At 45.7% G+C, this 22,989-nt stretch overlaps 1 pseudogene; it reads left to right on the top strand.

The window, feature by feature from the left end:
• LOC127656188 (inversin-like) overlaps positions 1-15,642 on the top strand; it is a 30,400-nt pseudogene extending 14,758 nt beyond the window's left edge.
• The last annotated feature ends 7,347 nt before the right edge of the window (positions 15,643-22,989 follow it).

The raw sequence follows: 22,989 nt of genomic DNA, 5'->3' as shown, positions 1-22,989 counted from the left end.
AGTCCTGTGGGCGAAAATGCCTTGTTGATGCTAGAGGTCAGAGGAGAATGGGCCGACTGATTCAAGCTGATAGAAGAGCAACTTTGCCTGAAATAACCACTGTTACAACCAAGGTATGCAGCAAAGCATTTGTGAAGCCACAACACGCACAACCTTGAGGCGGATGGGCTACAACAGCAGAAGACCCCACCGGGTACCACTCATCTCCACTACAAATAGGAAAAAGAGGCTACAATTTGCAAGAGCTCACCAAAATTGGACAGTTGAAGACTGGAAAAATGTTGCCTGGTCTGATGAGTCTCGATTTCTGTTGAGACATTCAGATGGTAGAGTCAGAATTTGGCGTAAACAGAATGAGAACATGGATCCATCATGCCTTGTTACCACTGTGCAGGCTGGTGGTGGTGGTGTAATGGTGTGGGGGATGTTTTCTTGGCACACTTTAGGCCCCTTAGTGCCAATTGGCATCGCTTAAATGCCACGGCCTACCTGAGCATTGTTTCTGACCATGTCCATCCCTTTATGGCCACCATGTACCCATCCTCTGATGGTTACTTCCAGCAGGATAATGCACCATGTCACAAAGCTCGAATCATTTCAAATTGGTTTCTTGAACATGACAATGAGTTCACTGTACTAAAATGGCCCCCACAGTCACCAGATCTCAACCCAATAGAGCATCTTTGGGATGTGGTGGAACAGGAGCTTCGTGCCCTGGATGTGCATCCCACAAATCTCCATCAACTGCAAGATGCTATCCTATCAATATGGGCCAACATTTCTAAAGAATGCTTTCAGCACCTTGTTGAATCAATGCCACGTAGAATTAAGGCAGTTCTGAAGGCGAAAGGGGGGTCAAACACAGTATTAGTATGGTGTTCCTAATAATCTTTTAGGTGAGTGTACAAGGTCTTGACATGCTAAGCCCATAGGGAGCTGGCTAACTAGTATGATGTGATATGATAAATAACGGATGCCTGCACTCCTTTATTTGTTCACTTGGAAAAGTGCCATAATTTTATTCTCTTGCAGTTCATTGGCAGCTCAGTAGCTGTGAGATCCTATTAGGCCCCAATTTGCTTATAGACTGTGAAGCAGAGTGGTGGCAGCAATGTAAAAAGAGTGAACAGTAAAATTGGAAATGGAATCTCTGAAATTGAATGTTTTGTTTCTACAGCAGACGGCACTGCACTGGAGCGCATTCTATAATCACCCTAAGCATGTTAAGCTGCTGATCAAACACAAGTCAAATATTGGAATACCAGACAGCGAGGACAAAATCTCTCTCCACTGGGCGGCACACAACAAACACACCAGTGCCACATGTACACTGTATTCTGGTGAGTCCACACTCACAACCTCACTAGTGTTCCTAATCTCACACATGGGGAACTTTTTTGGGAACTTTTCTGTCCCTTAATTATATTATAGTTATTATATAATTATATTATAATAATTATAGAATAAACCTTGCGTCATTCCATTTTTGGGGCTTGTCCCCTACCCAGATTCTTTTAATATCACCTCTATAATGTGTGAAAATTCTACTTTGCATTTTTCTTAAGAATCGTATATATTCATAGAATTGTATATTCCCTTCCTTAGTATTTGTGTTTACAATTTGAAATCTTTAATAACAAAGAATCATGTTCATTACCACCATGCTAAGAATTTTAGAGAATAATTTTGTTTTTCCAGAAAATGTGTTTATCATAAAATATGAGAGGTGTCAGTAGAGCACATCTCTCTCAGCACGGCAGAGTGACCGTTTTAAAATCAGACATTAATTAATTTCAAGATTTGTAAATTATGTTCTTAAAGTATGTTTATTAGGTGTCATTACTTGTCATAAAAATATTAATTCAGGAACAATCAATTTATTTTTATGTATTTAAGTTTAGACTTTGACTGCTAGCTACCTTGTTGTAGTCCAAGTCCAAGGCTCCAATTTTCTAAAAGTAAAAAATGTTATAACCATCACATATGATTACCATTGCACACAATATAAAAAAATCATCCCACATTACATCAGAATGGCCATGATCAGATCTTTATTCCAGGACATGTGATTTGTTAAAACATGGATCAAATATACCGGTAGTTTGAAAAAGTTACATTTTTCAGAATTAAAATTGTCAAAAGTGCCCCAATTAAAGAATGATTCAACTTGTTATTCTGTATAGGGCCACACCAGTATGTCCTCTATTTGTGTGTATTGTACGAAGCTGCTCCCACTGAGTCTCTGTTTAACTATGAGGGCCGCATCCCTCTGCACTTTTCAGTGGCTGATGGGAATGTGGCAGTGGTTAAGGTCTTGACATCATACAAGGGCTGCAGTGTGACAGCCTATGACAACCTGTTCAGAGCACCACTACACAGGGTGGCACTGCTGGGTACACACATTTACACTCATGCAAACACGTGCATAATTTCACTGCTTAAAATAATAATTTTCAAAGCACCAGTGCTTAAAAGTCCATCACCTGGATTCAGAAACACTTGCTGTAAGAGTAGATGTTAACACAGGTGCACGTCTTGTGTAGGTCATGCAAAGATTGTCCACCTTCCGTTGGAGAGGACCAAGTCTTATTCATGCGATTATCTAATCAGCCAATCATGTGGCAGTAGTGTAATGTATAAAATCATGCAGATATAGGTCAGGAGCTTCAGTGTATGTTCACGTCAACCATTAGAATGGGGAAAAATTTGATCTCAGTGATTTCGACCGTGGCATGATTGTTGGTGCCAGACGGGCTGGTTTGAGTATTTCTGTAACTGCTGATCTACTTGGATTTTCACCTGCAACAGTTTCTAGAGTGTTTATGAGATAGGTGAAGAAAATGGCAGTGCATACAGACACAGCAGCTCTCCCGCTCTAGGAAAAACCGTGCAAGATCTCTTTAATGTCTCAAATGTCTCGGTCGTCTTGTTTTTTTTATCTTTCTCTCTCTCCCATATCAGACATCTATCAAACACGCTGTGTGAATAAGGCCCTCAGCATCACAAAAGACCCCACCCACCCCTCCTAGGAACTCTTTGCCCTGCTGCCGTCTCATAGGAGGTTCTGTAGCATACAGGCCACTACAAAAACACTGTACAAAAGTTTCTTTCCTCAAGCTGTCAGTCTCCTCAGTGCCATGACACCTACTTTCATTACAAGAGGAAAGACTGGACTGTTGCACTGAGATAACTGACAACATTAAGTTGTCATTAACACACCAATACTGTATCAGTAAATTCTTCTATAGCAATAATTATTACCAGCACTAATTTATCTCATATTGCACAGCTGCTACAATAATCACCTGTCACGTTTGACACTGTCAAAGTTAGACTTTGTACTATTATTATTGTATTGTATTGTATTGTATTGTATTGTATTGTGTACCATGTGTACACTATATGTTTCCCCATCCCCCACTGTTCGTTTTCATTGTTGATGGGTTTTTCGAGTGGGGGGGATCACCCCTTAAATGACCTTAAAGCCTAGGGCCCCCCGGGGAAATCAAGGGCACGTATGGTAATCCATCCCTGCACAGGACGCATTTTTGCATTCCATCTGCTACTATTAATTGTCTGTCTATGTACATATGCATCAGACGTACACTCTTGGAGCATTACACTGGTTTTCACTGTCATAAACAACATCTTTTTTGGATGCTGTGTCAAATTAAAAATAGCTGATACTTTGAAAATTGTGTCTTGAGAGCCCTGCATTCTGTTGTGCTTTGTTCGCACACCTGTCAAGAATACGTCCTGTGTAATTGGCTCTCGTTCTGTGGCTGCGCTGTTTGTGAGGTTTGTTGAGGCGCACTGACTGCGAGGTTCGTAAAACACAAAATGACATGTACTTCAAGCTTGAATAGCTCAGTTGCTAGGAAAATACGTACTCTGTATGCGTCAAAATCAGTCAGAATTTACAGTATGTACAGGTCAGGAGGCATGATTAATTGTTTTAATATTTTTAACATGTTATTTGTTTTATAAAATTAATTGCACTAAATGTGAACAGCTTTAGTTTAAAGCTGAAGTCTGTAATTTCTGCGACACTACTGCCAACGAATGAAATTGCAAAAATGAACTGTGTTTTCAAATCTGCTTTCTGAATACACCCTTCGTCTGCCATTGGTCAAACAAAGAGATAGTCCCACCCCCAACTCATGCCGAGTAACATTGTTGGGTCGGGTCGAAGCGGGTTGCTCATAGCAAACCCAGCATTTTAAAAGTTACAAAGAGACATTGTTTACAGTTTTTGAGAAAATTAACTTATAAATGGCTTACTGGCAAACTACACTGAAATAGTTGCATACTTCAGCTTTAATTTAAATAATAAAGAAATAAAACAAACTGTATATTGACTTCTTAAGCCACCTTTTGTATTGTCATCAATGCTTGACTGGACAGCCGCGAAAGTCGGGCTGGAGTGTAATGTTCCATGTCTTCATTCTTCCTCGACACAGACCCTTTCTCCGGTTTGCCTTCGAGGGGTCGGGCATATCAGTACAAAGTCCTCCCCTTCGGCCTGTCCTTGTCCCCTCGCGCCTTCACGAAAGTCGCAGAGGCAGCCCTTGCCTCGCTAAGGGAAGTGAGCATCCGCATCCTCAACCATCTCGACGACTGGCTAATCCTAGCTCACTCGCTGGACATGTTGTGTGCGCACAACCTGGTGCTCAGGCACCTCAGCCACTTGGGGTTTCGGGTCAACTGGGAAAAGAGCAAGCTCGCAAGCCCGGTTCAGAGCATTTCTTTTCTCGGTATGGAGTAGACTCAGTCTCAAAGATGGCGCACCTCACCAACGAGCGCGTGCAGTCAGTGCTGGACTGTCTGCATGTGTTCAGACAGAACACGTTGGTCCCACTGAAATCCTTTCAGAGGGTCCTGGGCATATGGCATCCTTAGAGACGTTCAAGCCGCTTGGGTTGATGTACATGAGACCACATAAGCACTGGCTACAGGCCCGAGGCGAGAGACGAGCATGGTGCCACAGCACACACCGCATCCTCGTCACGCAGGCTTGTCGCCGTCTATTCAGCCCCTGGTCAGACCTTGCTTTCCTATGGGCAGGAGCTCCCCTAGGCCCGGTCCCCAGGCATATCGTGGTTACGACAGATGCCTCCCAGCGTGGCTGGGGTGCCATGTGCAACGAGCACCCAGCCCACGACTGCGTTGGCACGTCAACTGCCTCAAGTTGCTGGCAGTACTACTTGCCCTGAGGAGGCTATTGCCGGTGATCCGGGGCAAGCATGTGTTGATCCGACGGACAACACAGCGGCAATTGTGTATATCAGCCGCCAAGGCGACCTACACTCTCGGCAAATGTCACATGTTGCCCGTTGTCTCCTCCTTTGGAGTCCGTAGAGGCTCAAGTTGCTGTGAACCACCCACATCCCGGGCCACCTCAACAGCACAGTGGACACACTGTCACGTCAGGTTATGCTCAGGAGAGAGTGGAGACTGCACCCACAGGTGGTCCAGCTGATCTGGAGTCGATTCGGCCAAGCACAGGTAGACCTGTTCGCTTCCCCATAATCCTCCCATTGCCCACTTTGGTACTCTCTGAATGAGGCTCCCCTCGACACAGATGCCCAGGCACACAGCTGGCCCCTGGGGCTGCGCAAGTATGAGTTCCTCCCAGTGAGCCTACTTGCACAGATGTTGTGCAAGGTCAGGGAGGACAAGGAGCAGATCCTCTTAGTGGCCCCTTATTGGCCCTCCCGGATTTGGATCTCGGATTTGGATCTCCTCGCGAGGAGGAGGAGGCAGACCCAGCTGTTGCTGTGTCTGTTGCATGCTCTTCGCATCTACTTGGATCGCACGCAGAGCTTTAGAAGCTCCGAGCAGTGCTTTGTCTGCTTCAGTGGACAGTGGAAGGGAAGCGCTGTCTCCAAACAGAGGATCGCCCACTGCGTCGTCGATGCCATCACTATGGCATACCACGCCCAGCACATGCCACCCCCTGCTGGCCTATGAGCCCATTCTACCAGGGGTGTTGCGGCTTCTTGGCCATTGCCTCTCTAGAAGACATCTGTAGAGCTGCGAGCTGGGCAACTCCTAACTGCAAGGTTTTATAACCTCAGGGTTGAGCCAGTTTCGTCCCGTGTGTTATTAGGTGACACAAACAGGTAAGTTCGGGTCAGCTGGCCGGGTGTATCGCTTGGGCATAGCACCTTTCCCCTCGCTTGAGGCGAAGACGTGCACTCTTCCCCAGTTTCGTTCGCAAGAATTATGAACCCTGGACGTTCCTCCTCCCTAGCCTAGCGGCCGACGAGTCTTCAGAGAGACTCAACGCCGCCCCAGTACGGGCATCACGTAGGCCCCTGTACTGAGGTAAGTGCTCCACATGTGCTGGTTGTCTCCCTACGCAACCCTGTGTAATGTATTTTCCGCACCGCACGATTTGCTCCCGCTCCTACCCGGTATGACCGTGTGTTGTATTCCACTTAAAGACCCCCCCTCTCTCTCGGGGCCGGGTGTGGTATCCACGGTGTCCTCCTCTTTGGAGGGACACCCCCCAGCTTGGACCATATATTGGCCCCCAGCCGAACGATTTTGTTCCTTTTTTGGGGAGAACAATAGAGAGAAGGCCACGGCTGGGCCAGCCAATCCTTATACTTCTGAGCAGTTAACCGTTTCCCAAGGTGCAGGGGAATGCTTCATGCCTGCCAGTGCGTTGGGGGTAGTTATGCGACGACTTGCTGCATAGGCTACGGGGCACACAGAGGTCTTCCCTTCTCCCACCACCAGCTCTTTCCATTGGGACCCCTAGTGTCAACTCACCGACACACGTTGAGTGAGTGACCGATAGGGAAGGTCTCGGTTACTGACGTAACCTCCGTTCCCTGATGGAGGGAACGAGACGTTGTGTCCCTCCTGCCACAACACTGAACCAACCACTGAAATGGCTGGGTCTTTGGCTCGGCTCCTCAGTGCGATATCTGATGTGGGTTTGCTGCGTCACTCCTTTTATACCCGTATGGCCGGGGGAGTGGCATGCAAATTCCACACGGCAATTTCCATTGGCCTTTTCTCAACATCAGAGATGTCTGGGCTCCGAAGGAGCGACCCCTAGTGTCACCTCACCGACACAACGTCTCATTCCCTCCATCAGGGAACGGTTACGTCAGTAACCTAAGACATTTTGTGTTTTCAAATGTTTTCACACACCTGCGAGCAAACATAAATTGAATTCCATATTATATATAATATATATTACTTGGTCGCAAACTTTTTATTGTGACTATTATTAATTGTAATAAAAAAATATATTATTTGATGAACATTTGTGACTTTTATAATTTTGCTGTTGCAAAACATTTAGAAAAGTAATAAGTATTTCAAGGCTACCTTGAGTTGTTAATAGGAACTCCCCTTTCTCCAGCTATAATCACTGTATCACATGGCCTCTCGTGTCTTATTGCTTTGTTATTGCTGTATGTTTGTGTGGGGATTTGTCTAGTCATTGTGTGCTGTCTGGTTAAGGATACAGTTAGTGTTTCTGAAGCACCACTCTGTGCGGGATGAGCCTGATCTGAAGGGGAGAACAGCCTTCGTGTGGGCTGCTGGGAAGGGCAGCAATGATGTCATCAAGGTTATGTTGGACCTGAAAAAAAAACCTGGACATCAACATGGGAGGAACAGGTGTGGGAGACACACACATATTCCCTTTGATTACTTGGTCACCATGATGTATAAACCACATATGTTGTCTTTTGGATGCTGGTCCCCAGTATTGGAAGCCTATGTGATGGTGCCTCATCCTATCTCAGTCAACCAACTTTATGAGAAAGATAATTATGGTCCACTTGCTAAACTAAATCATTATGAAAATTCATGCTGGTCTTTTCAGCAGGGCAATTATCCATTCTGGTTACTTTCAGATCAGTGTTAATTGCATTTTGTGTTTAATTAAGCAATTATCATGTCATCCCATATGTATGTAACCCCCTTACAGCCATGTACTGAATTGGCAGTAACTCTCTCAGGGCATGTTTCAACTGTGCTGTTGTTGGTGGAGAAGGGAGCTATGGTGGACCCCCTGGACGTAATGAAACGCACGCCTTTGTTCCATGCTTGTGAAATGGGCCACGAGATGTCATCCTCACACTCATCAAAGGTTTGTGAGTGCATACATAGCAAAAACACAGTCTAGGAAGTGTGTGTTCAGATTTATAGTTTCAAGAAAACGTATGTGAATATGTGGATTTGTCATGGATTTCTGTATAAATTGGTCATTAGGTTTGATATTACCTTCAACTAAGTGACAACAATAACAAAAAATACATGATACACAAACAATGATATGACTTTCGACTTCATTGAACACGCTGTGTAAACATTCACAGTGCAGGGTGGCAAAAGTATGTGAATCTCTAGTTCAGGGGTCGGCAAACTATGGCATGCATAACAGCATTGGGATGCTGAGAGGTAATTACTGGCACGCCAGCAACGGCGAGAGAGTAGACTATTTTGTACATATGAAATTTCGAACCTGCATTCCAATCTACATCTTGATGTAATCCTTCCTAATGATCACGCAGCGTGTTTTCATGAGCTGAATGGGAGGCTAAACAAACTTAAAATGTGACGAGACTGCAATATACCCAACACACTCGTGCAGCACATGCAAGTCATTCGAACATCACAAGACGTCAGCACTTACCTTTCAGTTAATTACGGGAGTAAACATGCCCACTTTGCTTCGGTCAGACTGTGCGGATGACAGCCTGCATTCCGTGTTTCATTTGTTTCTTTTTGCTTTCAGAACAGCACGTGATTTAATAAGGAAAACACCACTATTAATCCTTGGGATTTCCAAACTAGCATACAGGTACACCCTCCTTAAACCATGGTTACACTCAGTCTCATCACACTTTAATAGTGTTTAGCCTCCTATTCAGCTGATGAAACAACACTCTTGGAGTCAAGAGTCGGTAAACCTGAAATCCAGACAATGAGATGAGATTGGAGGGGTTAGTCAGAACTACTATTTAAGAGTTTGCTATTCACATGAATCATTGCCTGAGATCTCAGAACATCTAAGATAAAGAACAGTTGACTTTAAGAATTGTTGAATTGTGAGTTGGAATGCCAGGTTTCAAAAGTATCTCTAAATGCCTTAAAGGCATGGTTCTGTCAAACACAGTCTGCTTAAACAATTATCACACAAATAATGATACTGTGATGAGGAGGAGGGTGTGGCCGGGCCGTGATGGTGCACGGCCGGTGCTGAATCAGCTGATCAGTGGGAGAGCGAGATAAAGAGAGAGAGAGAGAGAGAGAGAGAGAGACGCACGCAACCGCATTGCATGTGTCTATATTTGAGACACATGTCTATATATATGTTTGTTTTAAATTAGACATTAAAACTTTGTTTACTGTTCAGCCAGTTCCCGCCTCCTCCTTACTCGATCTTGAATTGTTACAGTGGTGCCGAAACCCGGGAGGGATGAGGGATGCGTTGTCGCGGAGTCCTCGCCACTGCCATCCAACGGAGATGTGCCGCAGTTCTCTGCCTGGGGATGGAGGACTTGCTGCCATCTGCCGGGAGAGGAGTAAGCTGGCAAACTTGCATACAACAAGCTGGCATCCGCCAGGGGGCAGATGAGCAGTTGAGGACTGGGCGACAGCACGTCCAGGAGCCGGCAAGCAAGTTCTTCTCTCTCTCCTCTCTCTCCTCTCTCTGTGTGTCTCTGCTTGCCCTTACCCTCTCCCCACGTCTCCCCTTGTCTCTCCCCCCAGGTTCAAAGGAGGTAGGGTGGACCACCAGCTGACAGAATGGCCAGAAGGGTAGCAGCTCCCCTTCAGAGATGGGGGGGGTGGTGGTGTATGTGGTAGTTAGTCAGACAGGTGGTGCTCTGGCCTGAACCGGGTGGGGGAGGAGTGTGACAACATAAACATTTTATGTTTACTGTTCAGCTGGTTCCCGCCTCCTCCATGCCCAACCTTGAACTGTTACAGATACATTTTCAAAAAAGCATTTTCAAGTCTTTATTGATGTCCTCAAACAAAGAATATTAAAGGAATAGTTCACACAACAATAAAAATTATCTCATCATTTATTCACCCTCATACCGTCCCAGATGTGTATGGCTTTCTTTCTTCTGCTGAACACAAACAAAGATTTTTAGAAGAGTATTTAAGACCTGTAGGTCCATACAATGAATGGTGACCAAATTATTGAAGCTCCAAAAAGCACATAAAGGCAGCATAAATGTAATACACATAACTAGTGTTTTAATCCATACCTTCTGAAGCGATCCAATCTGTTTTGGGTGAGAGCAGACCAAAATATAACTCCTTTTTCAGAATAAACCTTGACATCAGCAGTCTCCTTGGTAATCATGATTTCAAGCTTAATTACAGTTCCTATAGTGCCACCTAACGCTCTGCGCATGCGTCAAGCACTGGGAAGTGTAATTGAGCTTGAAATCATGATCCTGCCTAGAGAAAGTAATGGCAAGATTTACACACAAAAAAGGAGTTACATATTAGTCTGTTTTCACCCAAAATTTATTAGATCACTTGAGAAGCCATGGATTAAACCTCTGGTGTACTGATTACATTTATGCTGGCTTTATGTGTATTTGGAGCTTCAAAGTTTTGGTCACCATTCACTTGCATTGTGAGGACCTACAGAGCTAAAATATTCTTCTAAAAATCTTTATTTGTGTTCAGCAGAAGAAATTCATACACATCTGGGATGGTATGAGGTTGAGTAAATGATGAGAGCATTTTTATTTTTGAGTGAACTATTCCTTTAATGTTCTATTGTTTGTGGACATCAATAAAGGCATGAAAATGCTTTATTGAAAATGTATAATTTTTTGTTTTAATTGTTTAAGCAGAATGTGTCAGCCTATTGTTGTAACTTAGTTGAAGATCGGATACATTTTTATGAACAATTTATGCAGAAATCCATGGTAAATTTAAGGGTTCACATATTTTTCCTGCAACTGTACCTATATGTTGTGTGACATGCTAATTTGAAGCTGTATTTTTGCACATGCTGACTTGGTAGATATAGACGGTCACATTGCACTGCACTGGGCAGCTCTGGGTGGGAATACGGAGGTGTGCCAGGTGCTGATGGAGAACGGAATCACTCCTAATCTGCAGCACCACGCTGGAAGAACTCATCTATGCAGCATATGCCGGCAACATCAACAGAATGGCCTTGCTCATCCAGCATGATGCAGTAAACCACTAGCCAGCACTGGCCTTACCCTTGAATTTTCCTGTTTCAAGAGGAAGTAGGTAAACACAATTCTTGTGAAGTAATTTTATGGGGTCTTTAAAAAGATAAGATAAATGGTAAGGTGCAAATATTCTCTTACCCACAATTCAGTGCTGATTGATGTGGTATAAGATCTGTTAAAATCTATAAGATCTCAGGCACTCAGCACCGCTGACATGGAATGTTTGCATGAATATAATACATGTTGTTTAATTATGTGTGTTAGCTCAGAAACAGCTCATCTATCTACCTGCTTGCTGAGGAATATGAGCATCAATTTCTTGCTGTCAATAATGGAAATAGATGAGACGAGAGAGAGAGAGAGAGAAAGAGAGAGATATTCACTCATCCTCCCTCTTTTGCTGTTAATTGGACAACGCTCAGCTGCTCAACAGCTTGACATTTTAAGTCTGTCATTTCAGAGGATGAATGAATACACGCTTACACATCTTGGAATACGTCCACTCTTTTTCAGGACCTCCGTACACACATTCAAAGTTTTGTTTTTCAAATCTCCTTTAAACTTGTTTGCGTTGTCCATCTTTCAAACCCTCTGTTTATTCTCTGTTATTTTGCTAACAATCTATCCATCTACTTTCTTTTTTGCATTTTGCTATTTGAAGGTGTTAAACCCATGGCGAGGTGAATATTATATGTTTGTAATAAATGCTTTTATAGTAAATGTACTATGGAAGTATTTATGAAAATCTCATAATACATGCCGAGATATTAGTTGAAGTAGGCATGCATATTTTGCAAATGGTATTGCTATTTTGTGACTGTTGAATTGTGTGAAATGTGTCATTATACTGCCATCACTTCAGTGTCTCTTTCTCTTTTAGACAGATAGATAAACTCCTTTCAACAAACAGGCTTGTGAATAAATGTTCCTTCATTCGACAAAGCATTGAATATATTAAAAGAGTAAAACTGCAGTAGGCACTTTTCACGAATAAAGCACAAAATAGAGCCTGAAACTAGTTTAATAAATGCACAAGTCTATGAAAGAAGGGGAATAACCTTCAGAAAATGTTGATGTCAACTGCAGGAGGTCAAACTAAATATTATACTAGTATTTTTCTGTTCATTTTACAGTATATGAGGCCACGAACACACTAAAACTTTTATGTTTGAAAAAATCAATTTTGAGTTTCCTAACATCATTGTTATGGAGAGCATTTTCAAAACACTTCGGTGAAGGAAAACAGCACTCTAGTGTGGTTAACAGCTGTAAGTGAAGTGAAACTGATGCGTTTTAAAACAAAACAATATTTGTGTGGATGTGGCCTGAGGTTTGCAATTTTTGGAACCCTGGAAGCAAAATTTGGGACATATCTGAATACAGATTAAAACACAAATTTCATGATTGTTATTTTCTAAAGATAAAAATCAAAGTTACCTTGAAAAAATATATAAAATAAACAAAACAAAAATAATATTTTTTGGGGTAACAGGGTTGCAAATTTAGCTTACATTAAAGGTGCTGTAAGCAATTTTTTTTTTCATTGAGAAATATGCAAATAATTTTCCTAATCCCTGAAAGATATTAATGAAATAAGCATTGTAAGATATCTCATCAGTGTCTGTGATGGCACTAGACTCTGTAAACAGCAAACAAAAATGTGTACACTGGCCACTTTCTCTGACGCTTTCTGCCTGTCAATAATTTTTTGCGTTCTCATAGTGTTGAGTTTAAGTCTAGACTAAAGACTCATCTATTTAGCCAGGCATACACCTAATTTATCCTCCAACCCACAATTAGGCTGCTTTAGTTGGGTCTGCCGGAACCAGAAACCAGAAACATTGAGCATGATCTCTTACTCTGCAATAAATTAAATGGCATCTACGCTTACATCTTTTTATTTGTTTCCCTGTCTCAACCTCGGGACTCCTATCCTGAGGTCACCAGAACCGGCTGGATCCAGCACCATTCCTGCTTCATGTTGGACTCCACTGCTACATGTCGCAGAATGATGATGACTAAATGCAGCCGGTGCCAGCCAAACATCACTTCAATCTATTATGACAGACTTCAGAGGATGAAATGATGCCAACTCCAACCTGCATCACCTCGGTCTATAGATGGACTACGATCTTGAAATGGAATGCATAGACTAACTATTGCCAAAAAACTATTCCTATAATGTTCTAATTTTTGTGGACATCAATAAAGACATGAAAATGCTTTATTGAAAATGTATCATTTTTTGTGTTAATTGTTTAAGCAGAATGTGTCGGCCTATTGTTGTGCCTTCACTGTGAAGATCGGATACATTTTTATGAACAATTTATGCAGAAATCCATGGTAAATTTAAGGGTTCACATATTTTTCCTGCAACTGTACCTATATGTCCCTTTAAAACTATTCCTTTAATGGCAATTTTGTGCCATGTTGTTCATAACAGTTGCCAGTTGAGGGTGCTAATTTCCTGCTGTTGTTTTTGATAACTGCTTTTGCTGGGTGCCAGTCTAAATTAAGCTCATTTTGGTACCTTTGCAGTGAGGGATTCGGACAGAGGGTGCATGGCTAATTCAATGGCTCAGTCTCGTGGAATTAGACCTTAAAATCGCTTACAGAACCTTAAAGTTACTACTCAGGAGTGGCTAGCTAGTTTGCGACTGAATGTTAGTTTGTAGTAATGGATAAATGTTTATTTCCTGAAAATTATTTGCTTGATATTTTTTGTTAAATTTTTGCTACAATATCTTGGGTAACAGGGTTGAATGATTGAGCTTGACAAACAGTGTGCGACTGTATAAGATTGGTCCCTATGGCAACCTATAGTAACACTATGGTATCAGAACCGATGTCCACCATCAAGCATCAAATTAAGCATGAAATAAATTATCCAGGACAGTCATCATCAACAGATTAAGTGTGTTTTTACTTCTGTCTTTCTCTAGAAAGAGGCACGAGGCAGAGCAGCAGCTCTCATTGGCTGCTGTCAGAGTGGGAAAACTGTCACTGGATGCAACAGAACTGAATGTTGGGGTTAAAGATCCAGTGCCATTTAAAGGGCACAAATACAGAGAAACCTCCATTGCCTATAACAGCCAATTACAGAGCAGGAGAGAAAAAAAAAACACAAAAATGGTGGGTCTATCGCTACATTCACATAGCAGCAGAATACAGTTGCCAGCCCTGTTTTAGGATGCTAAATACTATTATATTCATAAACAGTTCACAATCTATATTGTGACTTAAATTTTTAGGACTCACATCAGAATTTTGACAACTGTATGTCAGCCACTTTGTACTGCGCACATGCTTCTCTCATGTGTGTCATGTTTTTTTTGTGTGGCATTCTTTAAACTCAGAGAGATATGAGCTGTTTTATAAATAGGACGATTCAAGAGTCACAATTCATACAGCTGTCAATCCCTTTTACTTGTGAATGAAGCCTATGATGGCACAAATAATATTCTATCATAACAACTGATATACATGCACATTGCTATCTCTGACCCATTCTTCTGTTCTGTTTCTTCATTAGAGCACAGAACAAGGCAGGCTCAAACTCCAGAGTCTGCCCTCCCCTCGCTGACCCTCGTTAGAACAAAGAAGTGTTCAGGTTTAATAGCCGAGATGTGTGTGATGGAGAAATGTGGTCCAGACACCTGTGTACCATGTATGACCGCTGATCCCCCCGCATGATCGTGTCCTCCAGGCAGTGACAAACCAGTTCACACAGGGGGCCATGTACCTCTAGGCCACATGGAGACCACCACAACTCCTAAACCAGTGATATACACCAGACCCAGGACTGCAAAGGCCCACTCTCTTTCTGAATCAGCCCGGGCCATCTCTGCAGCCCAGGCTACATCACAATCCACAGACAGACCTGCAGATGGCCATAAGAGATACATTTCCACAGGGGTAAAATCCTCCTCTGGACTCAAGCCCGCAGGAACCAAGCAATCCAACATATTCAACTTGGAAAGAAGCTCTTAAAGAGTTTTGGCCACTCGACAAAAAGAGAGACAAGCAGGAAGAGAGGTGGAGAAACGGATGGAGAGAGAAAAGGATAAGCAATCACGGAGTGACAGAGAGAAACAGAAATGTGCAAAGATAGAGAGTGAAAAAGAAAGATGGATTGGAAAAACAATTAAAAACATGTGGGCAAAGAGAAGGAAAAGAGGAGAGAGAGCATCTACATTAAAACCAGGCAGCCAGTGTGATACAGAGAGCATGGAGGTGGTACAGAAATCTCTATGTCATTCCCGCTATTCAGTTTCAGTTTAATGTGCTTTATTGGCTTGACAAAAACTGTACTTTTGTATTTCCAAAGTAGTGAAAAAACCCCAAAAATAAAATAATGCAGAATAAAACGAGAAATTAATAATCATCCAATTTAACAAAAAGGAATAAGTTATGAACTTAAACAAGAGTTATTAAAATGGAAAAAGATGAAAACATAAGAATAAATGTGTGATAATGATCCTAACCTGTAGTAAAACCTGTTACAAGGAATTTGCGAGCTCTTTTCCTCTTCAATTCTGTGTGGGGCACTACGTCGTGAAAAAAAGTTTACACTTAAAATGTTCAAGTCTATGAAATACATAATTATGTCGTATGAGGCATGTGTGGTATCATTTAAAAGCATAAAATCTGAACTTTTCATAGGCAACCATCACTGCTGCATATATATTACAGAATATTTTGTCAAATTAGACCACTTTTTTGTCAATTAGTTCACAGTATGTGTAAATGGTGTAAAAAATTGCAGATGGCAGCCCCAAAATGCTCCAGAGTTGAAAAGGTCAAACCACTTGTGTTTGTGTGCGTCTGTGTGTAATATATTCAGTTCAGAATCGTAACACTCATATGCTGGCCACATGTACTCATTTCAGCTGTGCTGTGGCTTTTTGCCCACTAGCACATCAACACCTCTGAGGGGGAGGTTGTCAGAATAGCCTCTATTTAGGGTATGTAATACATAAGAGGGGCTAAAAGTTCATGCGTGTCATTCTGTTTTCTTGATACCTTTTCTGAAATGAAGATATTCAGTGCCCAGTTGCAACAAACCCCATAAGTTCAGAAAACCCATAGTTATAGTTGTATTTATATTATTATAGGGTATTACTAACTTGTAGAACTTACACATCTATACATAATATTGCGTAAATGTGCTTGTAAAATTGAAAACTTAGTTCTCTTACGAGAGGTTCTCTCGTATTGCGTAAGCTAGTTTACGCTACGGGAAAGATTCATCTTTTCTGAGATATTGAAGCCAAAAAATTATCCTTAATTTTGTATCCATTGTCAACGCAGTGCGGCAGCTGCAGACCTTGAGCGGGCTAGCTAGTGAGCTCATTGGTTGCTCTGCGGCAACTGCTGCAGCCTATAGACGAGCTTGGGCGAACTCACATCCAATGAGAGGCGTCTGCGCGCTCACTGCATCAAAGCCCGCCAAAAAGGGTGTGACTAGAGTGCATATAAGCGTAGTTCGTAGGCTGGAACCCTGATTTTCATCTCTTCAGCGAAGCTCTTCGCATCACTGAACTGGAAGCCGTGTCGCCCGTTCGAGGGGCATCAAGCAAGCGTGGACAGCGCTCGAAGAAGCCGGCCGTCTTCGCCACCTTCAGCCGTCCTGCGAGCTACGCCATCCGGCGACGTATCCTTTTTAAAAGCAAGCTAGTTCTTAAAGAACTTCACAAAAGAGTACGAGCGTCTTTTTTAAGATGCCTCGCTCCACTTGCGCCTCATGCCGCGCTCCTCTCAGCACTGGAGACCGCCACATCATCTGCGCTCTGTGCCTGGGACTGGGGCATGCAGAGCTCGCCCTCGCCGAAGGCGGATGCGATCTCTGCGAGGAGCTGCCGATGTCGACCCTGCGGGCTCGACTCGAAGCGCTCAGGACCGGCCGCCACGCCTTCCGTTCAGCCAGCGCAGAAAAAGCGCCGCTCTCAAAGGCTGCCGGAAACAGTGGTAGAAGCGATTGCCTCGCCGGAGCCCATCCCTCGAGCATCGCCTTCACCCTCCCCGCCCACCCGGGACGCGCAGTTGCCGCCGAGCGGCTGCTCTGCTGCCATCTCGGACGAAGAAGCGGTGGATAAGGGCTGTTCCATCATGGCTTCGGACAGCGAGGAGTGGTCAGGCTCACACGCCTCCTCCTCGGCCCAGGAATCCATAACATCGGTGGACGGCGCCACTGAGAAGGGCTACGCTTCCATCCCTCCGGTTGAGGATGTGGTAGCAGCACACCTTTTGCCCGCCCTCCGCGAGATGGCGGTCTAAACCAGTGCTCCCGTCTAATGCCTGCAGAACAACTTCCGCCTGTGTTGGCCGCGCCTATTCCGCCACCGGCCAAGCTGCATCTGCTCTGCACTCTATGGCCGTCCTACAGATCCTCCAAGCGGACCTTCTGCGGGAGTGGGATGAGGAAAGCAGGCATCCAGAGGCGGTTGCAGACATACGGAGTGCTACGGACCTCGTCCTCCGCGCTACCAAAGCTGCAGCCCAAGCTATAAAGAAGTGCATGGCCGCACTGACTGTGACCGAGAGACATCTGTGGCTAACGCTAGCCGACATGGGAGAAGCAGGGCGCTCTACGTTCCTCAACGCACCGCTCTCTCCATCTGGTCTCTTCGGTTCCGCGGTGAGTGGTATCATTGACCGGTTTTCAGAGGTCCAAAAAGCCACACAAGCCATGAATCTCTTTCTGCCTCGTCGCGCTAGCTCCTCTGCAGGCCGCCCACGTGAGCCTCCTGCACGAGCCTCTTCACAGCGCCCAGCTCAACAAAGCCAGACTTCTCAGCGTCGACAGGGCGGCCGCCCTCGATCGCGCTCAGACAGCCACCGCAGACCGCCGCCCCCCCGCGGACCTCGTACTAGAATTGCGCTGAAACCTGAACAACGAAGTCCTCCTAGCTTTGTTGACAAAACGACGGATCAGTCCCGCTGCGGCCGGACCACCGTCAAAGCTTCGCCCCCTGTCAGTCCCCTTCCTTCAGGCTACTACAGTGGTAGATTCAGCAGCCAACAAGCCGGTGTTAACGCCCGCTTGCCTGCGCTCAAACGCTGTTTTCACGGCGACCCAAATAAATCTGGTAAAGAGCAAGCATGCCATATGTGTAGAAAATGTGCCCACAACCCAGTGTTCACCTCTACATACAAGCATTACACATCCCGTGTCCATACCAGAGAGCAAACATGTCTTATGTGTAGAAAATGTGCCCACAATCCGGTGTTCACCCCTACACACAAGCATTACACATCCCGTGGCCCTATCACGGCACACTCACATAAAGCGGTTACGAACCGCTCGAGTGTTAGGGTTAATAAACGCACCCACGAATCCGTGCGCGCGCCCATTCTCTGGCCGCTCTGTCACACCACCATGTGTAGAAAATGTGCCCACAATCCAGTGTTCACCTCTACACACAAGCATTACACGTTCCGTGTCCCCATCAGAGCACACTCAAAAGCGGTTACGAACCACTCGAGTGTTAGAGTCAATAAATGCGCTCACGAATACGTGCGCGCGCCCATTCTCTGCCCGCTCTGTCACACAGCCAGCAAACACTTCTCTGTATGTAAGTCCCGTGCCCGTGACTATGCTTGCGTATCACTTAACAGACGTGACTCTTTCCCCATTCACCTCAATCGGGAAGTCACTCACAGAACAGCCTGTCCATGCTGTCTGCGAGCAGTCCAGCATAAGCACAGTAAGCGCGCTCACACATTCTGTTCAGCGCGCTGTGTGCGGCAATCAGAGCGATTTGGCCACTCACCCTCTAACATTACGCTTCAAAGCGTGGGAAGATATCCCAGGGATATCCGAATGGGTGTTAAGCACAATAAAACAGGGCTATTTACTACAGTTCGATCGCCGTCCTCCTCGCTTCAGAGCGCGGCTCGAAACTACTGTGAACACGGAAGCAGCGTGCATGCTTCGTTCAGAAATAGCAAACCTTCTGTGCAAAAGGGCCATAGAGAGAGTGCCGCCTCCCCTGAGCGAGTCGGGGTTTTACAGCCGTTATTTTCTTGTCCCCAAGAAAGACGGCGGCCTCAGACCAATATTAGATCTCAGGGTTTTGAACAAAGCGCTTGCAAAAAGACCGTTCAGAATGCTCACAATCAGGAAACTCCTCGCACATGTGCGCCAGGGGTACTGGTTTATTTCCCTCGATCTGAAAGATGCATACTTTCAGATTCAGATAAATCCCCGTCACAGGCCATTCTTGAGATTCGTCTTCGACGGCCAGGTTTATCAATACACCGTCCTTCCGTTTGGCCTGTCCTTAGCACCCCGTACTTTCACGAAGTGCATGGACGCGGCGCTCGCACCCCTGCGGAGTCAGGGTTTGCGAATTCTGAACTATTTGGACGATAGGCTGATTTTGGCACAATCACATACGAAGCTTCTGTCTCACAGGACAGTTCTCCTCAGTCATCTGAACAGTTTGGGCCTTGCAGTCAATTGGACCAAGAGCTCACTACAGCCCAGTCAGACAATTTCCTTCCTTGGAATAGAACTAGACTCAGTGGCAATGACGGCTCGCTTATCTACACTGCGTGCGCGCCGTGTGCAGCGACTAGCCGCGTCATTTCAGATGAACAGCCTCACACCTCTGAAGAAGTTTCAGAGAGTGCTAGGCTACATAGCCTCAGCCGCAGCAGTACTTCAACTGGGTTTACTGCGCATACGCCCGCTTCAGCATTGGCTAAACACCCGCGCGTCTCACCGGGCTTGGGCCACAGGCCGCCAGCCAATCAGAGTGACTCAGACCTGTATTTCAGCTCTGCAGCCCTGGACAGTGGCCGAGTGGTATCAGTGGGGAGTGATGATGGGAGCTGTATCTCGCCGAAAAGTCATCTCGACAGACGCGTCCAACACGGGTTGGGGCGCGGTCTGCGAGTGCTCTCCGGTTTTTGGCCTATGGTCAGTTCAGGAAAAGCTCCTTCACATAAATTGTCTGGAAATGATAGCAGTCGAGTACGCGCTCGTGCGCTTCCTCCCGATCTTTCAGGGTCACCACGTCCTGGTCCGCTCGGACAACAGGTCTGTGGTATGCTATCTAAACTGTCAGGGCGGTGTCAGATCCAGGAACCTCTTCCATCTGACGAAACGCATACTGAGTTGGTCCCAGCGCCACCTGCGCTCGCTGAGGGCGACGCACGTGCCAGGCCACCTGAACGACGGCCCAGACAGACTGTCCAGAGACAATATTCCCCCAGGGGAATGGTCCCTGCACGCTCAAACAGTCCAGACGTTATGGCGCATATTCGGCAGAGCAGAGATAGACCTCTTTGCGTCAGAAGAGAACTCTCACTGCCCAATATTTTTCTCGAAAAGCGAGGACGCGCTGGCCCAGGACTGGCCCAACCGCCCGCTTTACGCCTTCCCTCCCGTCTCGCTATTGCCACAGGTAATGCAGAGGATCAGGGAAACGTGACACTCGGTGCTCCTCATAGCCCCGCGCTGGGAGAATCAAACATGGTTCCCGGAGCTTACGCAGCTGTCACTGACAGCGCCGTGGCCCATCCCAATGAGAGCAGATCTCCTCTCGCAAGCTCGCGGAACGATCTGGCATCCCCATGCAGAGCGCTGGGCGCTACACGCGTGGGTGATCAACGACTACCCGTCGCTTTGCCAGAAGGAGTAATAAACACCATCATACACGCTAGAGCCCCCTCCACGAGAAGACTCTATGTGTCAAAATGGTCTGTGTTTTCAAAATAGTGCACCGACAGAGACCTGGACCCACGGACATGTGGGGTGTCGCCGCTGCTCGTGTTTTTACAAGAGCTGCTGGATAAGGGCAGATCCCCATCCACGCTCAAAGTGTACATGGCGGCCGTCGCGGCGTTCGCTGAACCCCTGCATGGCCAGTCACAAGGTAAAAACGAGCTGGTCATCCGCTTCCTCAGGGGAGCTAGAAGGATGAACCCTCCGCGCCCCCCATCGGTTCCTATCTGGGACCTTTCTATAGTTCTCGAAGCTATGGAAGCCCCCCCTTTCGAACCGCTTCAATCCGTGGATGTGAAACACCTCTCATTTAAAACCGTTTTTCTAACTGCCCTATCATCAGTTAAACGGGTGGGAGACCTTCACGCGCTATCTGTCAGCGCTGCGTGTTTTGAGTTTGGACCAAGTGACTCCAAGGTAATTTTAAAGCCTAGACAAGGCTACGTCCCCAAGGTGGTCGGTACTCCTTTCAGAGCACAGATCATTTCCTTGCCGGCGCTACCAGCATCTGATAGCGAACGTGACGCCAATCTCCTTTGCCCAGTCCGAGCACTGAGATTGTATACTGCGCGCTCCGCATCTTTCAGAAGCTCCGAGCAGCTTTTCGTTTCGTTCGGAGGGCGCACCAAAGGTCTCGCCGCCTCGAAACAGACACTGTCCAGATGGATAGTGGACGCTATTGCTGCCGCGTACGCGTCAAAAGACCTACCATGCCCGCTAGGCATTAAGGCTCACTCCACTAGAGGCATGGCCTCCTCGTGGGCATGGTCCAGCGGGATTTCCATTCACGACATATGTGTGGCAGCGGGCTGGGCTTCCCCTCCACCTTTGTCAGATTTTACAATCTGGAAGTACCCGCTCTGCAGGCTAAACTGCTACCGGTTTAATCACGCTACAGCTCCCCTGGTGAGCTGCATTAATGGGACACAGTCCACACAGACCGGCACCGCTGCTCTGTCTATGTGCTTATGTACTACACACACACTGGCCCGCACTCTTGCCGGCCAAATATTAATTCCCCACTCACAAGGGCTCCCCCGGGTCCCCCTTAATTCCCTGGGGCTCATGCAGTGAATGCTTGGCGCGACGGCGTTGACAAAGGGTTCCCGTAGCGTAAGCTAGCTTACGCAATACGAGAGAACCTCTCGTAAGAGAACGAATCGGTTACTAACGTAACCTCGGTTCTCTCTAGATGAGGGAACGAGTATTGCGTAACCGGCCGTGCTTCGCGCCACGCAGCGATTTTTCGCTTCAGTCAATGAAAACCAGGGTTCCAGCCTACTGAACTACGCTTATATGCACTCTAGTCACGCCCTTTTGGCGGGCTTTGATGCAGTGAGCGCGGACGCCTCTCATTGGATGCGAGTTCGCCCAAGCTCGTCTATAGGCTGCAGCAGTTGCCGCAGAGCAACCAATGAGCCCGCTAGCTAGCCCGCTCAAGGTCTGCAGCTGCCGCACTGCGTTGACAATGGATACAAAATTAAGGATAATTTTTTGGCTTCAATATCTCAGAAAAGATGAATCTTTCCCGTAGCGTAAGCTAGCTTACGCAATACTCGTTCCCTCATCTAGTTACGTTAGTAACCGATTAGTTTTTTGGTACTGTGCAGGGCTGTTAAAAGGGTAGAGCCAAATTAAGTCACTGCTCTGCTAATTTAGCTGTTGTGGGAGTGAACACACCTACCATAAAACTGCTTCTGAAATGTATACTTCTCCCACCAGGAACAGAGGGAAAAAGGGCTCTGTGCTGTCAAATATCTATGGTGAGTCTTTAGGGTTAAAGGCCTGAATATACTCAGTTTTAGGCGTTCTGGAATGGATCGCGCCCAGTCGACGACGTTGCCTTTCAAAGTATACACTTTTGAACATGAGCAAATACGAACATGTTTTACGCATGCACACTATGACCGTGCTAGACTTGCATACTTCTGAAGACCAGTCTTACCAAGCTACTTTGGAAGAATGAAGGACAGGAGGATGGTAGTACGCATCGATGGCAAGCTTTGAGATGTGCTGCGATTTTCCTGTTGCGCAACTGCCCGTCCCAGCACATTTATAGCTACA

Source organism: Xyrauchen texanus, chromosome 15 (assembly GCF_025860055.1).
Source record: "Xyrauchen texanus isolate HMW12.3.18 chromosome 15, RBS_HiC_50CHRs, whole genome shotgun sequence".
Taxonomy (NCBI): domain Eukaryota; kingdom Metazoa; phylum Chordata; class Actinopteri; order Cypriniformes; family Catostomidae; genus Xyrauchen; species Xyrauchen texanus.
This window is presented reverse-complemented; position numbering and strand designations above follow the sequence as displayed.